Source organism: Amblyomma americanum, chromosome 2, assembly GCF_052857255.1.
Source record: "Amblyomma americanum isolate KBUSLIRL-KWMA chromosome 2, ASM5285725v1, whole genome shotgun sequence".
NCBI classification, from domain to species: domain Eukaryota; kingdom Metazoa; phylum Arthropoda; class Arachnida; order Ixodida; family Ixodidae; genus Amblyomma; species Amblyomma americanum.
In genome coordinates this window covers 221702622-221725115 of record NC_135498.1, presented here as the reverse complement: position 1 = coordinate 221725115, position 22494 = coordinate 221702622, and the positions used below count along the sequence as shown (strand labels likewise).

The 22494-nt window shown below is 45.2% G+C and overlaps 1 protein-coding gene and 2 long non-coding RNA genes across 3 annotated transcripts in view; 2 read left to right on the top strand and 1 right to left on the bottom strand.

The window, feature by feature from the left end:
• The window catches only part of LOC144120381 (potassium channel subfamily K member 18-like), a 96522-nt gene that overhangs the window by 66850 nt on the left and 7178 nt on the right, over positions 1-22494 (top strand). The gene's annotated exons all lie outside the window — the stretch shown is intronic.
• On the top strand, positions 9311-20043 carry LOC144122184 (uncharacterized). Its single transcript, XR_013312834.1, has 4 exons — positions 9311-13001; positions 13065-13168; positions 14914-15036; positions 19915-20043. It is a non-coding gene; the product is annotated as an uncharacterized LOC144122184 (long non-coding RNA).
• Positions 16697-17978, bottom strand: LOC144122183 (uncharacterized). Its single transcript, XR_013312833.1, has 3 exons — positions 17593-17978; positions 17123-17488; positions 16697-16850 (listed from the first exon to the last, which is right to left on the bottom strand). It is a non-coding gene; the product is annotated as an uncharacterized LOC144122183 (long non-coding RNA).

Genomic DNA, 22494 nt, shown 5'->3' with positions numbered 1-22494 from the left:
CACTAAAAGAAGCACAAATGATAACGTCAACATCGCTAACTTGCACAAAAATGATTTTGCAATGCAGCCATGAAGTCGTTAGACCGAAATACACTAATGGGAAGTGAATTCGAATCGTTCACCGTTCGAGGGAAAAAACTGTACTTGTAAGCGTTTGTTTTCGCGAAGATCGGTGCAAGCAAATACTCATGACTGTGTCGTGTTCTCCTCGTAGAAGCTCGACATACGGAAGCTGGTAGCGTCATATTATTTTTTCCAGAAAGAATGTTGTGTAGTAGTACAAGACGATTAATTTTTCTGCGTATTTTGAGTCTCTGTATTCTATTTTGTAACATTATTGAGGACGGCGAATCCTTCCTGGCATATTTCCCGTAAATAAATCTCACTGCTTTTCTCTCTGTACTCGCTCAAGTTCTTTTGTGTCTTTCATGGTATGCGGGTCCCAGAGTTCGGAAGCATATTCTAACTTTGATCTCACTATTGCATTGTAGGCTAACATTTTAGTCCTTACAGGCGCGTTTTTAAGCTTTCTTTTTATGAACCACAATTTTTTTAGCGCAGCTGAGCAAACATCCGAGATATGAGTTGACCATGTAAGCTTATTGTTGAGGGTAACGCCAAGGTATTTGTATTTGTCGACTTCGAGGACAGTTCTATTTCCAAGTTGGTACGGAAAAATGCTAGCAGATTTTTTTCTTGTTACGCGTAAAAGTAGTTTTTTCCGCATTGAGCTCCATTCCCCAATGGAACACCAGTCAGTGATTTCAGCAAGGCATCTTTGCAACACATAATGATCATCATAGGACACAATTTCCTTGAAGATAACACAATCATCCGCGTATAACCGAATGGACACATTACCAGGAATAACATCAATCAAGTCATTAACATAAATTAAAAATAACAATGGTCCTAGCACACTGCCCTGAGGGACTCCTGAGGTGACCTGACGAGCACTGGAAGTACAATTCCTAATATCAACAAACTGTTCTCTGTTTTTGAGATAAGCACATATCCACTGTATGATACCAAATGGGAGTCCAATTTTATCTAATTTATGTAATAGCTTTGCATGGGGAACTTTATCAGAAGCTTTGCTGAAGTCCAGAAAGAGCACATCTATTTGTCCAGATAAATCAAGTATGCGGGATAGCTCATGTACGGTTGTTACGAGTTGAGTTACAGTGGAGAGTCCTTTCCTGAAACCATGCTGAAAAGGTGATAGTATGCTATGATCTTTCAAAAACTCTTGTATAAAACCAGCGACAATATGTTCCAATAGCTTACAACACGAGCTAGTAATAGATATAGGACGGTAATTTGAAACAGTTTGGCGGTCTCCTTTCTTGTGTACCTGCACAACACGTGCTTTACTCCAGACTGGTGGTATTGCACCTAACTTTAAGGATAACTGAGAAAGATTAGAAATGAATTCAGATAATTGCTCAGAATATCGCCTCAAGAAAGCATTAGGAATGTTATCGGGCCCAGCTGACTTCTTAGTATTTATATTGAATCGCGGCTGACACAGTTCAAACCCGCCAGACCCCACCCCGTGATCGCGTACGCTACCTAGCGCACGGCGACTACGGCGGGCCTTCCTCTGAGGGAACAAAGGAAGGACACTTTGACTCATACAAAAAGTGTTTACTGCTACAACAGCAATAACGCCAGCTAGCAACAAAATACGCTAAGGAATCAAGGTCGCCCGACTCACCAGCAAGGTTACGAGCGAATGTTCGCCCACGCTAGGGCAAGGGATACTCCGAAGGCCGAACGGGACGAGATGCGGGAGAACGTTCCTCCTCACAAGGCCTCGCCCCGCTGGCGGAGAGCGGAGCGCTTCGGCGACACGTCCGCACGCAGCAAGCGTCCCAGCCCAAGGGTCTCCTCTCTCCCGCGCGCGCAGTACTCACGCCGTCGGTGGCGCTCGTGTCGCTGCGACACCGGCGCCCTTCCTTATTAGTTGAAGTAACTAAAGCAAAAACAGCTCCAAAGATGAGGACAAGGAAATAATACAACAGGACCAGCGCTTAAATATGTATCACCAACTCGCCCGTCTTGCCATCGCAAGGTAACTAACTAGTGTAGTCACGAAGCGTGCCCATCCTCGAGGCGGGGCGAGGCTTCTGCAGTGTGCATCGCGGGAAAGCAAAGGGACTGCAGGGCGCGTCCCCACACACTATTGTGGCGCGCACTGTTTTTTTCTCCTTTTTTGCTTCTTCACAATCTTGCCAGTGAATGCGAGTTGGCCAGATTTAGCTTGTGAACCTCTGTAACGATGTTCTTTTAGTCTTTCATTAAGACACCGTCTAGTCAGCCCTACATATTGCCCACCGCAAGACAGCGGAAGGGAATCAACAACAGCCTGATCACAGGCGACGAAGCGCTATTGGTGCTTCGTGGTGCACTCAGCGTGCTTGCCATTTTCGCTGTGTACTGCTCGGCACAAGCCGGCTAGACAAACAGGGGCCGAGAACACTACATCGACGCCTACTTTTTTTTCACTTTTTTCAGGTTGTGTTCATGGCGTGTAGATAGTCACCGAAACACGTTTGCGACACGTGCCCGATTCGATGTCGTCGTGCGTTCCTGCACTAGGTATGCTCTTCCTTAGGGCAGAGTCAGCCACAGACGTCAGAAGTTAATGCAGGTAACCAGCCAAGAGCAGCTTTTTCACCCGTTCTGTGAAGCTTAAGTCCTATCTATGACAGCAAGAATTAGGTACGGAGCGTTTGAAGCATGGCGGCATGGTACCTGTTTTTACTAGGTTTGAATGGCTTGATCCATACGGGAGCGGCGGCTTATTACCGCGGGAATTTCAGGCCAACAAACACGTGCAGGATGAAGTACAGGCCAAGGTCTAGAAATCTGATGCGGTTAAAAACAAGAAATTCGTGAGTGATCCAACTGAGGTGATGCAGTCAGAAAAAATTAACAAAATAAGGGAAACTTCAGCTGGAATTTCGTTCTAGCGGAGTCAATAAACACAAGGTAATATCAACAGTTCTAAATGTCCTTACAGCGTTTGCTGCCTGCAGAGAGTCGTTGAGACACGGTCACATTTGCCTAGATAGATATCATTGAGTATGAGTGCAACATAGGAGCGAATACAAATGCCATTGTTTTGGATAAAAATTGCTGAGCTAAAGGTAAACAGAGGGCAAGTGATCCTGGTTTCCCGACATCCCGGAAGCGTTTTGAAAGGCAAGCAGGCTTTGTCGGTCGATGCATTCACTGACACTCGTTAGCAGTTCGTCGTTATGAATCGAATAGAACATATATTTAACGTTGATGGAAGAGGCATATTTGACAAGAATTATGTTGCTTGCGCGCAATTTCTTACCTGGAAAAGATCGTCCTCAGACATTAGGGCTAGCTGCCTTTGAATAAATTCAGCGAGGCACTTCTGCCAAGTACCCCGTTCATACACAATTGCGTCTAACTGGCAGTAACTCTTACGTATCCTGGCAGAGAAAAAAAGTTGGGACAAAGATTGGTGTTATCCGCAATGTCTTCAGCGTGCTTCGTAAGGTAATCATTACGTAGCTTTTTTTTCATGGCTTTTTTTTTCTTCTGTAAGGACACATTTCTGCGCTCTTTGAACACAGTACATACAGCATAGCATGCTTTTGACAGGAAATAGTGTTCACGCATTACAACGAACCATGCCTCGATCTTCATCCGACTGTAACGAGTACAGGCAATTACACGTCAGAAAGTTAGTTTTTGGCCCCGCGGCGGTGGCTCAGTGGTTAGGGCGCTCGACTACTGATCCGGTGTTCCCGGGTTCGAACCCGACCGCGGCGGCTGCGTTTTTATGGAGGAAAAACGCTAAGGCGCCCGTGTGCTGTGCGGTGTCAGTGCACGTTAAAGATCCCCAGGTGGTCGAAATTATTCCGGAGCCCTCCACTACGGCACCTCTTCTTCCTTTCTTCTTTCACTCCCTCCTTTATCCCTTCCCTTACGGCGCGGTTCAGGTGTCTAAAGATATATGAGACAGATAATGCGCCATTTCCTTTCCCCCCAAACCAATTATTATTAAAGCTAGTTTTTGCGGGAGGTCGCTGTAGAGCTTTTCTACGCTTTCATGCAGCACGCCATTAAAGGACCACCGATGACATAAGAGTGGCCAAAATTGGTGCCAAAATCGGTCCTTCATTTCCGTTTGGGCAAATTACTACATTTACTAGAAGAAATTCGGAGGTCGTGGGTTCGAATCTCACCGTCGGCATGTGGTTGTATTTTTGTTGTGGTTTTATTAATCTCCCGTTGACAAAAACTACAAAATAAAAAAGACATTCCCTCTGCTCCTTGGTTTCGGTGACAATTGACTTCCCGTCATTCAAAAAAAAAAAAAAAAATCCGCGCGTCGATGGAATTGCATAACGAGGCCTGGGGTGCGGCCTGATCTCGGTGACCAGAACCGACAACGCAATCCCTCACCAGAACAGGACTTGGCTACCCTGATGTAGTACTTGGCCACAACCTTCTATGATCGAACCAATAAACCCTCGGCCCTCAGTCCCCAGCGGCTGCGGAGCAACTGACCACGGAGGGGGTCAGACTTGTGACGCAGCGGAGGGTGCTAAGACTTTCTGGCTTCTGACAGGCCGCCCGTGGAATCTGAACCTGGCAACGTTTAACACTAGAACTTTATCCAGTGAGGCTAGCCTAGCAGTGCTGTTCGAGGAACTAGCTGGAATTAAATGGGATGTCATGGGGCTTAGTGAAGTTAGAAGGACAGGTGAGGCGTATACAGTACTAAAGGATGGACACATACTGCGCTATCGCAGGTTAGAGGATAGACGAGAACTAGGTGTGGGATTCCTCATTCATCAGGATATAGCTGGCAACGTAGAGGAGTTCTATAGTATTAACGAGAGGGCAGCAGCTATTGTAATTAGGCTGAATAGGAGGTACAAGCAGAAAGTGGTGCAGGCCTACGCGTCTACGTGCATCCATGATGACCAGAGCGTTGAAAGTTTCTATGAGGACGTATAATCGCCATGAATAAAGTAAAATAACAGTACACTGTACTGATGGTCGACTTCAATGCGAAGGTAGGCAACAAGCAGGCTGGCGACCACGCGGTAGGTGACTATGGGATATTTTCTAGAAATAGCAGGGGAGAGTTGTTAGTCGAATTCGCAGATAAAAATAATTTACGGATCATGAATACCTTCTTCCGCAAACGAGAAAACAGGAAGTGGACCTGGAAGAGCCCCAATGGTGAGATTGAAATGAAATCGACTTCATACTATGCGCTAAACCTGGCATCGTTCAGGATGTGGCTGTCCTCGGAAAGGTACGTTGTAGCGACCACAGAATGGTAATGTCTCGAATTAGCATAGAATTGAAGAGGGAACGGAAGAAGCTAGTGAAGAGGAAGTCCATTAACGAGTTAGCCGTAAGAGGGAAAGTACAGGAATTTAGGATAGCTCTGCAAAACAGATACTCGGCTTTAACTGAGGAAGACGATCTTGGTGTTCATACAATGAACGATAATCTGACAGCAATTATTACGGAGTGCGCAGTAGAAGTAGGCGGTAGGACAGTTCGACAGGATACCGGAAACCTATCTCAGGTGACGAAAGATCCGATTAAGAAACGCCAAAGCATGAAGGCGTCTAACCCTACCGACAGAATAGAACTGACAGAGCTATCGAAGTTTATAAATAAGCGCAAGCTAGCCGACATAAGGAACTTTAACATGGAGAGAATCGATCATGCTCTAAAGAACGGAGGTAGCCTGAAAGCAATGGAGAGAAAACTAGGCATAGGTAAAAACCAGATGTATGCGGCAAGGAACAAGCAGGGCAATGTCATAAGCAATATGGATACGATAGTTAACGTAGCCGAAGAGTTCTACAAAAATCTGTATAGTAGCCAATGTAATCAGAGCGTTAATGAGAAAGACAGTGTACAGCAATGCGTCATCCCGCCAGTAACGAAAGAGCAAGTAAAGAAAGCCTTAGGAGCAATGGAAAGAGGGAAGCAGCTGGGGAGGATCAGGTAACAGCAGATCTATTGAAAGATGGTGGGAACATCCTGCTAGAAAAACTATCCACCCTGTATACGCAATGCCTTATAACCTCGACCGTACCAGAAGCTTCGAAGAATTCAAACATTATCTTAATTCATAAGAAGGGAGGCACCAAGGACTTGAGAAATTACAGACTGATCAGCTTACTATCTGCTGCCTACAAAGCATTTACGACAGTAATCGCTATAGAGTCAGGGCAACCTTAGACTTTAATCAACCAAATAAATGATCAGGCAGGCTTTCGTAAAGGATGTTCCACAATAGATCATATTCACACCATCAATCAGGTGGTAGAGAAATGCACAGAATATAACCAACCTCTATGTATAGCCTTCATTGATTACGAGAAAGCATTCGACTCAGTGGTAACCTCAGCAGTCATACAGGCATTGCGTAATCGGGGGGTAGAAGAGCCTTATGTCAAAATACTGATATATATATATATATATATATATATATATATATATATATATATATATATATATATATATATATATATATATATATATTTATATATTATATATATATATATATATATATATATATATATATATATATATATATATATATATATATATATATATATATATATATATATATATATATATATATATATATAGCAACCGCACAGCTACTACAGTCCTCCGTAAAGTCAGCAATAAAATTGCAATAAGGAAAGGCGTCAAGCGAGGAGGCACGATCTCGCCAATGCTCTTCCCCGCCTGTTTACAGGAGGCATTCCGAGGCATGAATTGGGAGCAGTTGGGAATAAGAGTAAATGGAGAATTCATAAATAATCTGCGATTCGCTGATGATATTGCCTTGCTGAGTCACTCTGGAGGTGAACTGCAAATCATGATCAATGAGGTAGACTGGCAGAGCAGAACGCTGGGTCTAAAAATTAGCATGCAGAAAACCAAGGTAATGTTCAACAGTCAAGCAAGAGAACAGCAGTTCACAATTGGCAGCAAGAGCTTGGAAGTTGTATAGGAATACATCTACTTAGGGCAGGTAGTGACAGCTGATCCGGATCAGAATGGGATGGATAAGAATGAAGGATAAGAATGGGGCGGAGCGCATATGGCAGGTTCTCTCAGATAATGAGTGGAAGTTTACCAATTTCCCTCAAGTGAAAAGTGTACAACCGCTGTATCTTACCAGTACTCACCTACGGGGCAGAAACGTGGAGGCTAACGAAAAGAGTTCAGCTTAAGTTAAGAACGACGCAGCGAGCCATGGAAAAAAAATGTAGGTGTAACGTTAAGAGACCGGAAGCGGGCAGAATTGGTGAGGGAAGAAACGCGTGTTAATGGCATCCTAGTCGAAATCAAGAGGAAGAAATGGATGGGCTTGGACAGGGCATGTAATGCGAAGGCAAGATAACCGCTGGTCCTTAAGCGTAACGGAGTGGAATCCAAGAGAAAGTAAGCGTAGCAGGGGGCGGCAGAAGGTTAGGTGGGCGGATGAGATTAAAAAGTTTGTGGGCATACCGTGGCTGCAGCTGGCAAATGACAGGGTTAATTGGAGAGACATGGGAGAGGCCTTTGCCCTGCAGTGGGTGTAGTAAAGCTGCTGCTGCTGCTGCTGCTGATGATGATGATGATGATTCACCTGGAACGCTGTACGACGAACGGTCGCTTGAAATTTTTGTGCGAATGTGATCGGGAATACTGCCACCATACTGAGGTCAACCAGTGATGCCATCGCTGAGATTTCATACACAGCTTCATGGAGTGGGGTTTGGGGTATGTTAGCAAAATTGCTCTTTCATCGCCTACCGGCTCTCTCTTAGCCACCGCGGTGGCTCAGTGGTCATGGCGCTCGGCTGCTGACCCGAAAGACGCGGGTACGATTCCCGCCGCGGCGGTCGAATTTAGATGGAGGCGAAATTCTAGAGGCCCGCGTACTGTGCGATTTCAGTGCACGTTAAAGAACCCCAGGTGGTCGAAATTTCCGAAGCCCTTCACTACGGCGTCCCTCATAGCGTGAGTCGCTTTGGGACGGTAAACCTCCATAAACCATCTACCGGCTCTCCTCCCCTCCCTCATTTCCTGCCGCCAGGTTTACTCCATCACAGGTCGTGAAATACATAGCTTATCGTGCGTAATGTGACATATCCTAGAGTATGCTATCCTGCGGAGCGCTCAGGGTCTTGTTGTTTCCTTCTATCAAGAGAACAGCTTCAGATTTTTAGGGCACGAGCATATTTATGGTACGCTGGATGCATTCGGTTCCAACCTTTCTTCCTGATTCTCCATTAAAGAGATGTACAAGGATATTTCCAGCACTCTGTTCCTCGATGGCCGGGAAAGTACAGTATTTGATGTACTTGATTCCATGTTGCCTCCTTGAAGTTTTAAATGCTATTCCTGAGTACTTCTCCTTGTCTGGGGCTGCTCTTAATTGCTCGAGGAGTCATTACTTTTTTGTGGGGTCTCCCCAGACTTGTATCGCATCTGTGGTACGTTTGCAGCAGTGCGCACAAATCCGAATTTTAGGTGTGACCTACGACTGCGCTGGAATATGGAATGGAGTGTGGTCTTCATCGTAGGGGGCATTACACTTCGCGTGCGAAGAGTGCAGACATTTGACCTGCCTCTGCTTGAGAGGCGCTCCCTTGTTCAGTCCTTCATGCTGGGTGCCTTCTGGTACCTTTGCACATTGTTAAACTACCCCTCCTTGTCATAAGGCAAGTGTAGACTACAGTTTCTTTTCCCGTCAGGCGGAACCGAGCTTTTTCTTGGACAACCACGGGAGAGGGGAGGTTTTGCCTTCCCAAATTGTGTCCTCGCTGTTAGCTTTGAACAATATTTAGCGTACCCTGCTGGGGGACACATCTCTGGCGCGAACCCTGATGCGGTACCTTTTGGAGATTTTCTATCGACAAATCCTACAAACTAGTCTATAGACAATCCATATATTTGTGGCCATACACATTTAGTTTACCTTTGTCTATAGACAAATGTCAACTGAAAGTAGATAGGTCAATAGAGAGTATACACACAAAGGTCTAATGCAGTCTATAGACGATGTATAGACTTGTGGCCATACACATCCTATAGACTTCGGTCTATAGACCATCTGTAGACAAATGTCTACTGGTTTGGTTTATGAGGGTTTAACGTCCCAAAGCGACTCAGGCTATGAGGGACGCCGTAGTGAAGGGCTCCGGAAATATCGACCACCTGGGGTTCTTTAACGTGCGCTGACATCGCACAGTATACGGGCCTCTGGAATTTCGCCTCCATCGAAATTCGACCGCCGCGGCCGGGATCGAACCCGCGTCTTTCGGGCCAGCAGCCAAGCACCATAACCACTCAGCCACCGCGGCGGCTTCACAAATGTCTACTGATAATAGACACAAGTGTGTAGATTGTCTATAGACGATCAGATGTCTATAGACAAGTCTACTTGTATAGTAGGCGTAGGTCTATATACTGTCTATATTCATTCCATAGGTATGTTGACTGCAACGCTATAGACCTTTGTCTATAGACCTCTGTCTACTGAACTTTTAGTAGACCATTGTTTGTAGACGGTCTATAGACAGTCTACAACCGTTGAAAAAGGTCACCACACGGTCTCCAGAAAAGACGTGACGATCAATATACTTACAAATTTAGTTTATTTCCAAGCTATTCAGGGTGGGAATATATGCGATACATGCACCATAATAATGCGCCACATTGAAATAAATGCTGAAAGTAACGGTCCGACTAGTTTCCTCAGAAGCATTCTTGCGACCCGTTGTCTGCAGTCAGTCACCCGGGCTTATTAGCCTGTACAGCGCAAGGGAAAAGTAATATAAGAGGAGCTGAAAAAACAATATCCCACTCCACCTCTACACATGTGCTTTGCAACGCAAGGCATATCCTGGCTATCCCATTCTAGAAAGAGCAGTAAAGAAGTGGTTTTCACATGCTGGTACCCTAACCCAACGCTGCTATAAAACTCAACGAAAGCAACGAACACGCTCAAAGTAGTAACTATTGCATTGAAAGAAACAACGTCTTCATCAAAAGGCGCAGCCGTGACAATAATACAGCGCAAGCTGAATTGCACTCGTGGCGCAAATAAGCGCCAAGTTACTGTGGCGTTTTCGTAATATAGCAGTCTGAGATCAGAAACACACACTCTGCCTCTCGCACAAATGCTTTTGGAGAAATTTGTGCACGCGTGGGCAGGGTTCATGCGCGAGCCTCTCGGAGTAAAATGCATGCCATCTCTTGTCGACGCCACCTTTACTCAGCTTTCAAAATGAAGAGCTCGCACGCCAGCGGCGGCCAACGGCTCGGATAACAGGTATCGACGAATCCATACGTGTGCAACGAAAAGGGGAGACGGGATTCGGCTCGTAGGTTCCTCAAGGTGTTTGTATACACCCTCGCCATTCGCGCCCGCAACGACTTTTATTCAACCCTCACTCTATTAACACTCCTCCAGCGCCACTTGACTACAGCTTTGACAAGCGTCCCGTGCTCCTGTCTATAGTGTTACAAAAATCTTTGGTGAAACGTCGCTGTCCACGATGCGCACCGAGCGAGCGTCTACACCTAACAAGCAATGCACTCCTCTCAATGAACAGCACTCCATGGTCTGGACGGGCCATAACACAAAGATTAAAAAGTAGATATAATCCACCTCAGAACTTGAGCGTGCGTTTCCGGAGATGCAAAGTAAATCGAGCTCACAGGGCGCTAGCCACAGTTTCATTTTGGCTGTCATTCACGGGCTAAGCGATATTTATGGCCGTGCATCTATTTTTCCAACACGAAAAAGCCAGTAGACAGCTCGCGGGCAGTGGCTTACCGCCAAGGGTTTTACATCGATTGCCATTCCGCGCGTTCGGAAAGACATAGCGGCACAGACATAAGCAGCGTTCATCGAGAACCCGGTGGCTTCTGCTGCTTATAACGCCGCTTACAAACAAGGATAGGAAGTTTGTCGCTGCGCACATAATCTGCTTTGTACACACAGCTCTGCTTAGAGTGTTTAAGGAGACCAAATGAGTAAAAAATAATCGTGTAGACTTAGCGTAAGTTGACGATGAAGTTCAGTTCCGATGGAACTTAATCCACGAGAGAACACGCCGACGACACCGACACATTCACGCACACAGTTGCTTGCAGTCCAAATGATTTTCCGCCGTCTCGCTGTAAAATGGCTAAAACGTGAAACAGAAACCCATTTCACGGTCGTACCGTTACTATTTGCACTCTTGCCTTATGTAGCTTGATCTGGCATCCACGACCACAAAGGTAAACTGGTTTAAAGCTTAAATTTTCCACTCGCGCATTAAAAACCTTATTGGTTTCTCGAAACCAAAACCGAAACCTGACTTCTTTGTCCATATGTGCCGCATGTCCCATCGAGTAGCATGCGTGCACGCTTTTCAAATAATAATTAAAAAGCTGCATAGCATAACGTCTTTTTTTGAGTGTGCTCGTGTATGGAAAACTGCTCTGGACAACAGCGTGTCATCGCCTTCGAAGCAACAAGTGTATGGCGAAGAATGAAAGATACCAGGTTTATGATTGTTGCGTCGCAGCACTTTTTCATGCGAATGCAAATATAAATGGCAGATGTTAATCGCGCAGAGGTTTATGATGTTTGAGACTTTTCTAACGGTGTTTTTAAGAAATGGGCACATCCTTATATTCTCACACCCTTCATTTCCCCTTTATTTACTGGAAGTTTTAAAGAATAATGTAGAAGCACTGATGAAATGCTTCCGAATTAAGCGCGCTGGACAAAAACGATAGAAAGAATGAATGGTATTATCTCGAGCGATTCCTTTATGGAGAGCGTGTCCGTTTGATGTAGTGCGGGCACCCTTGCTTCAGAAATGGCTGCCTTTCCTCGCTGTACCTGTTAGCATTAAAAATTATTGCATTGCACTCACAATATACGTTATGGTTTAACGAAAGGGAGCTTTTCAAGGCTTTTAAAAACAGTATACAGTAGGGCGTTGCAATGTCCTCACACAACATATTTTTAATTCCCGAAATAGCGAACGAGGTTGACGACCAGCCATAGTCGCGGCCACCCAATGTAGTTTGGTTTGTGGAGGTTTTAAGTCCCAAAGCAACACAGGCTATGAGAGACGCCGTAGTGAAGGGCTCCGGAAATTTCGACCGCCTGGGGTTCTTTAACGTACACTCACATCGCACAGTACATGGGCCTCTACAATTTCGCCTCCATCGAGATTCTACCACTGCGGCCGGGATCGAACCCGCGTCTTTCGGGTCAGCAGCCGAGCGCCATAACCATTGAGCCACCGTGGCGGCGCTACCTGGGGCAGGATCCAGCGGCGGTTCCTTTGGAGAGCCGTTCTTTTGCGGGATGACGTCAAATTGACGTAGGCGAGGGCGGGGACAGCAGGTCAGGAGGAAGAGGCGAAAGACACCGGCCAATCGGCGTGTGTGCCAGCTTGCGGAAGTGCATGTCACGACTGTTCGGGGGCCATATACTAGTTAATAATTTGCGTCAAGAATGAAACAAATATATGAACATACATGTTTTAATACATGTTATTTAATAACAAGTTGTACTACGTGTGAAAGGTCTCAGTTAACAACTAATGCAGTTTCCTTGGCTCACGTTTTCTTTTTTGCCGCTAGATGGTGTCGCATGTGCGCAATGTGGCGTCGTCTGCCTGCTTTCCGTGCGTCATTTTGATTGCAGCGTATCTAAAGTACCGGAATGGCTCAAGCGGACCATCGGTCTCCTGCAGGACCTCATGCTTCGCCACAGCAGCGCCTTATCCTAGTCGAATTCATGGAGAGGCATCCTTGTCTAGTGAAAGGATCTTCGGTGTTAAAACCGCAGATAACGAATGCTATTAAGGCGCTGTTGTAGCGTGAGCTCGCCGCAGCTTTGAACGCTGAGGGAAGTTCTGGAGAATGGAAGTTTATAACTCTCGCCACGACGCAGCCGTCATGACCGGCGAACACAGGTAAGCTCTATGATCCAGTACGTGCCTCTGCTGTTGTGTAACAAGCGGCTTGTTTACTCATAGGGGCACTGGCGGCGGCTGTTTGTCCGGGCTACGGGGCCACATCCTCGTCGGCCCTCGTCGGCCGCTTAAGCGCCGTAGGTGTGTGCGGCTGGTTTTTTGACGAGGTATGTTCGACAAAAACTGCATGTTTCCTGATATCGATCTAGGCTGATTAGAAGTGATTGCAAGGCCGTTGCATGCTGAGCCCGGTGGCGACATGTGTTCACTATTTGATTAGCACGGCCAAAGTAGACAAGTTTAGTCGTAATTTTCTGAGATCCTAAGAAATCTGTATGCATAAAAACAAATATAAGACAGACGTGAGCACATCAATTTTCGATATATAAAAACATGATTAGTCCACCCTTTAATTATGCCTGCTGTGAACAAAGCCCGGCCGTAAGACAATGCATATATACAGCGGCACAAATTTTTTAATAGACTATCGAGGTCAACATGTATTAAGTGCCTCTGAATACATAATTAACAGCATCAATTTTCTGTTCTGACTGCACAAAAAAGTTCCTTGCTAGAAGGTCTGCGATTTACATTAAGTGACATGTTTATAAAATGCCAAATAGATTATCTGCTCAAAATGTCCTCGCAAATACGGCTTCAGTGCATTACAGTGTCCGATTGCGAATGTTCGTGGACATCCAGTGAATTTGTCTGGTTCTGAGATATAATCTGTCTGTTTCATTTATTTTTTGCTTTGCTGCAACACTCATGTGACTAGTTGAGATTATTTATGTCGAGAGCAAAATCACATTACCGATATTCATTGCGGTCATCTTATGCGTTCAGGTTATCAGTCCACTATCTTCCGCTGCGCAGTCGCTGGGTGGGGAACACTTCATATCCCCGCGCACTTCCCCATCAGTTGCTGAGGCGCAGCCTGTGGTGTGCAGAGCACAGCCTGCTGCCCCAAGTCACGCCCCCTCGGCGGCATTCCCTGTCCCAACATACAGTGTTGTGCGTTTTTTTTTTTATCGTGAACACTTTAAAAAATTTCACCGCCTCAACCGCTGGCTCATTTGCCGTGAAACTGCACATAGAGCATGCGTATTATGGTAACTTTTGTATCGTAGCAAGTTTCACAACGGTGCTTACTTAGTTGAGCCGTGCATGATGCGAAAACGTAATCGTCTACGTAGAGATCGGCAACCAAAACCCGCAGACGACGCTTTTTCGCTGAAGGGCGGCAGTGGCGCCATCTGTGTTGGGCAGTGGAAACCGTCACGACAAGGCCGCCGAGGCGAGCATTGCAAACAATATTCTTTAAAAGGTAAAGCCTCGTTAAATCATTTGTTCTGATATTTTTCCGCTTAATTAGTCGAAAATTTTGTAAGCGCTTCAGTAGAAGCAGACGAAACGACAGGAACGGCATATTCAAACGGCCCGCGCTCCTTGCAACGCTCTCCTCGACGGCCTTGTGACGCTTTGCGCTACCGCAAACAGATGGCGCCACTGCCGCCCTTCAGCGAAAAAGCATCGTCTGCGGGTTTTGGTTGCCGATCTATACGTAGACGATTATGTTTTCGCATCATGCACGGCTCAACTAAGTAAGTACCGTTGTCAAACTTCCTACGATACAAAAGTTACCATAATACGCAAGCTCTGTGTGCAGTTTCACTGCAAATGAGCCAGCGGTTGAGGCGGGGAAACTTTTGAAAGTCTTCACGATAAAAACGCACAATACTGTATATCTGTTGGGGAAATGCCAGGGACGAGTGGCTTGTCACGTAAGTTCAACCATGTGCATGACTTGTTACTAGTGGTTACAAGCTTCCATACTGCACGTCATTGTGTACACTGCCATGCGTTGAGATCTACACTGCAGCAATTGAGTACAGCAAGAATGTCTTTTCAGTGTATATTCTTAGGTTCAGGCCAGCAGGAGCGGCACACACCAGCATGCAGGCCTGCTGCAGAAGATTTTCTTTCCAGCATAGCAGCTGGATATGAGAAGTTCTTGGAGTTGGCTTCCGAGACTGTACGTACACGTTTTCCTCTTTACAACATTCTTGTTAGCAATGAAGAAGAATGCAAGGCCAGAAGGTGCTTAGCCAGGTGATGATGTTTTGCACTGGACTTAGCTCGCAGAATCGTTCACAAAACACAATAAATAAAGAGTTATCGAGGAGCATCGGCCTGGCTGCAGCTTGGCACATGCTGCAGATCACTATGTTCACCAACATCAACAGCACGTGGACTCGGAATGCACCCATTTGCTTCTTTGCGATATCAGCACATGTTAGAGAGCCTCGCAGAGTTTATTTTAACGCACAGCCATCTAGTACGGCATACCTAGCTCGTGTAACTCTGAGTAGTTAAGCCGTACAGATTAAATGAAAGGCTGGTCCAACAAAAGAAAACTTGACAAACACATGCTAACACCCACCTGAACAAAAAGCCTGTTTGTTCTTACTTCCCGCTTTATTTTGCTCTTGTGTTCTCGCAGTTATGATGACTAACAATTAGGCATTTTACCTTATATGTCAATGTGCAAGTTGTCTGTTATGTATGGCTGTTTTTTGTATGTGTCGAAAAATAGTGGTTTCCTAAAATACAGAGCACAACTGCACAATTGCATTGCTCCTCTTACCTCCTCCCCAAGGCATTAATTAAGGGAACTTACACATCAACGGGCCACGTTCCACTCAATAGGACACATGTTCAATGTGTTAGCTACCGGGCAATTAGGTTATCTGGCAGTGACTTAATTCACTTATAAAAGCTTTACTTATAAAAGAGAATTTTAGAAGTAGGAAAAGAGGGAGATGAAAGAGAAACAGTGCAAGCTGTGCTTGTGACGGACAACTTCCAGCAGGAGTGAGCTCTCTTAAAGAGCTTTTCCCTGTAAAAAAAGAAAAGCAATGTCTTTATGCGGTAAATGTAATGTTTAGCTAGTGCTCACTGCGTTTTTTTACAATTGGCCTTTTCTTTGTGAGTTGCAGTGTTCAAGATTTTAAACACGCTTGCGGTTAGTACATAGAAGTGTTGCACTGGAATAAGTAAGTACGTATGCAAAAGGCAGTTGATTCTTGCATAGGATGATTGATGTATTTCAATTTGGGACAGACATCATGGTCTGGAGAATAGCATGCAACCCATCCCAGGTGAAAATTTCCTGCTGGGAATCTGCTGGTCCCAACACTGCTGGGATTTTGGCAGATTCCCAGCAGCTGCTGGGACCAGCAGGAGCTGCTGGGACCAGCAGGCGTTGCTGGGACCAGCAGGCGTTGCTGGGACCAGCAGGCGTTGCTGGGACCAGCAGTTGTTGCTGGGACCAGCAGTTGTTGCTGGGACCAGCAGGCGCTGCTGGGACCAGCAGGTGTTAGTGGGGCCAGCAGGCATTGAAATGAGCTTTGACCTCTCAAAATGTGTGAAAGAATAAGATCAGTAGAAACGAGGCAAATACCACCAACACAGAGCTGTATGGTATTGGTGTCACTTCTATTGTTCTAGTTCCTTCACGCAGAATTCGATGAACCCAAGCTAAACCAACGTGCCAGTTCTGCTCATCCGAGACTGCCGAGCAAACACAGCTCATTGGACACAGGTTCCCACTTGCTGCTTTGACGCGTACTAATGCATTACATGTTCTCGACAGCAGGAGAGGGCAAGAATATCTACTTGTCTTGTGCAGTTTAGCATGTTTATTGTCATGTGAATGGACCGTTCACTGCATATCCTTCCTCTTGAATTTTACGACATCTTGAATCTTCTCGCTGAGGATCCTGTTGATGTTTTTTACGACGGGGTCCACGTCCACGCCCTTTTGTAGACCCCAGTGCTCGGCCGTGGCTGCAAAAAAGTATTTACAACAGTTAATAAGGTGCTGCAGAGAAAGCTGCCATATGAAAGGAAGGAGGGGTGTGACACAGTAGGACCCAGCAGGTGATTGCAAGGGCATAGTGCACATAACTCCCAACATGCTATAATAACTAAATAAGTTTAGCCAACTCGCTTCTTGGCCTATAAATAATTATCATTCACGGTTTCAGATTTAATCTGTGACGTTTACAGGTGTCTGATAATTATAAGGCAGCTTACAGCTAAGCAGGCGTACTACTTACCACTTGGCGGCTGTTGCGGCTTTGAGCTGCCAGTGTTTTGCTTCTGGCATCGTCCATGTTTTTTTTTTTAGTATGGTCTCATACTCTGCTTTTTTGGATGCCGGCAGAGTTCGCTCTTGCTTCTAAAGAACGAAAAAACTAAAAACAGGATGTGCTGCAACAAGCATACACTACAACACATCGCAGGTTAAATTTCACGAGATTGCACAATGAAACAAGATATAACACTGCACAATGCAAGCACACCTTCTTTTGGGCTGCTGTTTCCTCTTCATATGTCTCACTTGAAGAATCATGCGAATCTGGAATTTTTGGCATCGCAAGTCTTTTTTTTTCCCATCCTTTCCTGGATTTCTTTCTCCGACTCTGCAGTGAGAAGTTCAGACATACACACACACATATATATTATAGTAACCCAGTTCGCGTGGCAAAATCTCATGCAATTAAGGTGCACAAAACTGAGCCATTACCTCCTAGAATCAGGACTTGGGCGCTGTAGTGACCGCTGTCCTTTCCGTCCAGCGGATCTCTCCAGAACGCGGTATACACAGACCGCGTATTGAAGTCTGTTGTTTTTCGGGTTGGAATTAGTAATATCCTTTGTAGGAAGCACGTACAACTTCTTATCTATATCGTGCACGAACCTGACAACGGCAAACATCGCACGTGTCTGCGGAGCGTGATGCACACCAAGGATCACTAATAACTCTGCAAGCGCAGATCAGCCGCAGATTAATTAACTGAATAAGTTCGGATTAGCGAAGTAATTTAAAAAGCTAAAAGCCGCCACAGTATGATAGAACAGAGAAACTGGGATCGATACTCGTCCGTGCCCTCCGAGAAAACAGAAAAAAGGTAAACGGGTACCCAATGTTGCTATCTCCAAATATCGACGCGACCAACTTCGGACAAGAAAAAAGGTAGTCAGTAAGCAAGTTTTTCAAAACTGGCTTAAAACAAAACAATTGATACACAGTTACTTATTAAGTTTTAGTGGCATGTTCATGTAATTAAATGTGCTAATTTACTCGTAAATCGGTTCAAAGAGCTCTTGAAGGATAGCCACATCGGCATTTTCACCAGTTCAGGTTGTCTAAATCCAATCCAAATCCAACTAGACGCTTCGTTCAACTCGACGACTGTAGTGCAGTGAACTAGTATATTTTCTGTAACTGTAGGGCCTCCTGCAAAATAGGCTAGGACAATTAGAGTTTTTTTTTCGTAAGGGCCGCCCGATACAAAGAGAAAGCCACATATCCAAATCCTGCAGAAGCAACAGCAATCCCCGCCTAGGGCTTCTCTTCGGTCGACGTTCAAGTGCTATTCGGATGGTGGCCGTGGTATTATTGTCACAGTGAGCTGAAAGAATAGGCCGTAGGAATAAGCGGTACCGGCGTTGTCTTGACCCAGGCAGCGATGCTGGTCTTCCGAGTTCCACCAGAAGTTATCTTCGGATGTCTGCGCGCCCACCGTCTCCAGCTGAAGGGCCTACGCGGTAATCGTCGCCAGTCCAAGGGGATACGCACCCGACGTCAAAGGAAAAAAAAAAAAAGGAAAAAAAAAAAAAAAAACAAAAAGAAGAAAAAAAAAAAAAAGGATCTCCGCGGCCGCCACCATCGCCAGCGCAAGGATCTACATGCTCAGCTTCGCCAGAGCAAGGACCTACGCGGTCACGTTCACCAGCGCAGACATCACCACAGGCCACGCATCATGATGGGGATGATTATGGCAGCAGCTATAATTGGTCAGGTCCTACGGAAACTCCTACATCGTCTAGCGATCACACGCAACTGCCTGACTTTTCCGAGCACCCTGAGACGTCAGATCAGACGCAATGCAGTGATTTAACTGTTGAGGACTTACTTGCACTGACTGTGAATTTTGCCATGGAGTATGGATTGTCTTAGAAGGCAATCGAAGCGCTTCAGACTGATATTATATATTCTTGATAGGCATGATCTTCGATCGACGAAGTATGGTTTTAAGAAAAGCGTTGGAGTTGGAATTCACAAGGCGAAGTTCCACTTTTACTGCTCGCCGTGCATGAAGCCTGTCGCAGAAGCTTGTCACTGTGGTGTTTTTTTATTTAGTTACACCTGTCTCCCAATAAATACACAAGTTTCAAGCGCTGAAGCAGTTGCCAAATGGCTGTTAATACACACCTTCCGAATGAAACTAGTCATGTCTAGTTGGATTCCAACTAGCTAGGTCATCTGGTCCAATACAAGCCAGGTTGAATTCCCAGCTGATCAGCTTTTCTCGAGGCAAGTAAATATTAATCTCAATATAAAGCCTGTTTCTTCTCTACTGAGACCAGTAGAACCCTTCTGACGACCGGCTACTTGATTTTAAAAGCAACCATATGTTTCAGTTGACCGAGTACAAAACCAGCAGGTTTACTGCTGGGACCAGTTGATCGAGTACAAAACCAGTAAGGTTGCTGCTGGGACCAATCCGCCAACACAAAACCAACAAGTGGTGCTGCTGGGACCAGCAGGCTCAGACATCAAAACCAAAAAGGTTGCTGCTGGGACCAGTTCCCAACACAAAACCAGCAAGTGGTGCTGCTGGGACCAGCAGGTTCAGACCAAAACCAGCAAGTGGGCTGCTGGGACCAGCAGGCCCAGACCGAAACCAGCAAAGTTGCTGCTGGGACCAGTACAAACCAGCAGATTCCCAGCAGGAAATTTTCACCTGGGATGTATTAGCAAACTTTTGCACAATTTGTCTTGCATATATATGACTGTGAGCTAATATGCTGGTCCATGATATCGACATCCTTTTGTAAACAGGAGCTACAGCAGCTCAAAGGTGTTGTGGCAACGGTCGCCACAAGCTCACGCCAACTGGTCGAGACCGCCGTGGGCCAATCTGCTGCCCTGCAACGCTTGGCTGCCGCAGCAGAGGCTGAGTGCCAGGCATGCCAGGCCGCTGTGCTGGAATGGAAGACAGCAATTGCAGAGCAGCAGCTGAGCAGCGCGGTTGCATCCCATGCACGTCTTGTTTCTGCAGTTGAGCGGCAAGAGATTATAAACCAGCTGATAGTGCAGCAACTACAGCGGCTTGTCGCAGTTTAGTGATGATGTTGCACCTCCGGGAAGGCAGCATCTGTAGTTTAGCATCACATTATGAGTTTAGTTTCTTATTTAATTTTTATTATGCTATAATATCCAAGAGAAAGTTGGTACAAATATTTGTTATATATATTTAGTCAAGAGTCGCTACCTCATTATTTTACATTATCATATGTTAGTACCCTCATTTTACTTTAGTATAATACTCCTATTGACTGTGATAACTTCCTAGTAGTGTTTTGGCAATTCATTCATTTTATTTAACTGCATCTTTTCACTTTATAATGTTTACCCAGCCCAAGACACTGCAATTATTTTGTACTGATGTGTATTTACGAAGAGTATCTGTTCATTTTTTTTACACACTCAAGAGTTCATTCGTGTACAGTTCAATAATTTTTGGTTGTGTAATGAACATTGATTGTATTTATTTCATTTTACTCTACTGCTACCTAGTGATACACTTTTATAATTCCATTATGATGCCCACCCAGAATGATTACTTTCTGTTCATTTTACTTACCATACAATTGTGCCTTGTTATACAACCCCCATTAATATGCCTTACTTTATTTGCCTTATTTGAGCTAATATGCAACTATGTATCCCAGAAATTATCGGTGTTATCCTATACTGGTTCTGTGTTTAAGAGAATCCCCCAAAGTGGAATATATTTGCAATAAGAGAGTAATCGCTCATTAGCATCCCCCAAGGGCGTCCATATGCCTACAAAGGAATGTTATACAGCTTGCAGATCAGCTTTGTAGTTAAGTAAAAAATCTGTACTGGTCCAGGGTTCGAACACAGGACCACCACTTGTCCCGGGGAGCTGCTCTACTAACTGAGTGATAAGTGATGTGTACCCAAGATCATATAATACTAGCAACGATGAACTTTTATATGTGCATTAGTACAATTTACAGGCATGGCAATAAAGTCAAACCGGGGCTTGAGTTGCAGTACATGGCAATTGAGTCACGAAATCATGTAAATGAAACTTTTCTTACATTTCTTTTGAAGAGCTAGAAAACCTCTCATCTGGCTGTTTAAGTGGAAGAGGCACATTTATTTGTTTATTCAGATACCTAGAATATTCTTGTGGGCATTATTGTAGGGGTGGGGGCAAAGAAACAGCTTTAGAGCAGATAACATTAGGCATGTTTACCATATTTGGAATCCACCTTGGGCAAATGCAAGCTGCTTACATAGATGTAGAGCTCGCCCACGCGTATAAGAAATGAAATTCTTGGGTTCAGACACATTTCAGTATAACAGGTACAGGAAATCTCAAAGAAAAACATGGCACCCCAATACAGCGCTCCACAATCGACCTCATGGGGGAATGGGCGTGGTTATACCGCCCTTCAGGCGTTTGTAGACCGGGATGCCCCGCCACTGGAGTCATTAGCCATGGCTCTAGTGGGTAGAAAGAAAAAAGGGGCATGCTCAATATCTGCGGTGGTCTGTGTCACATAAAGACTCACCAAGCAGAAACTCCATGGGACCAAGCAGCCCCTCCTCAGAGATCCGACGGCGAAGCATAGAGTACTTCCAGCCAAATGAGTTTTACGTGGCTGGAGCCTGGTCGACGCGGGTCAATGGCCAGGATGTTGTTATTGGCATCGGAGACCTGCAAAATGTTGCAAATGTAGCATGAAGATCGACACATGCAGGAGATAATTACTACCTCCGAAAAACGGCCTATAATGTCCACTGCAATTTACATATAATGCAGTGTACTGTTAGGTCGCTCTTGTGAAGCAATCTTAATTGGCCGCTCATTCAAAGCTTCCCGTGCAATGCTGTAAAGAGGTGATAACTGTTTTAATAGCAAATGTTGCATGCACTAGCCTTCATGAGCGTACATTGACACAGATATTTCCAATACTAAATTAATTAGATCACCCTCTTTGCGTGTTCTCTGGTTTATAGCTGCAGACAGCATATTCTTATGCAGAATGAAACACACGAATGTAAAGATTCTTGTGGTATTTAATCGATATTGAGAGATTCATGCATAATAATTAGTATAAATGATTTCTTTCGCCGCTATAGGTGGTGATAGGTTATAAACATATGCGCTAAATTCGTAGCACAGTATATGTTTGCTATCATTCTCTGCTAGCAACTTTCTGCTTACGTGCGCAAACAATGGGAACTTAAAGCATTCGTACGCATGCCGTCCACGCGGGCTGTTGCTACTTGTGAATCTCGAATACCATTTGGTACGCATGTATGGATGCAGACGTGAACAGCACTTACAAGCTTCGTGTTGAGGGCATAGTAGCCTTTCCTGGT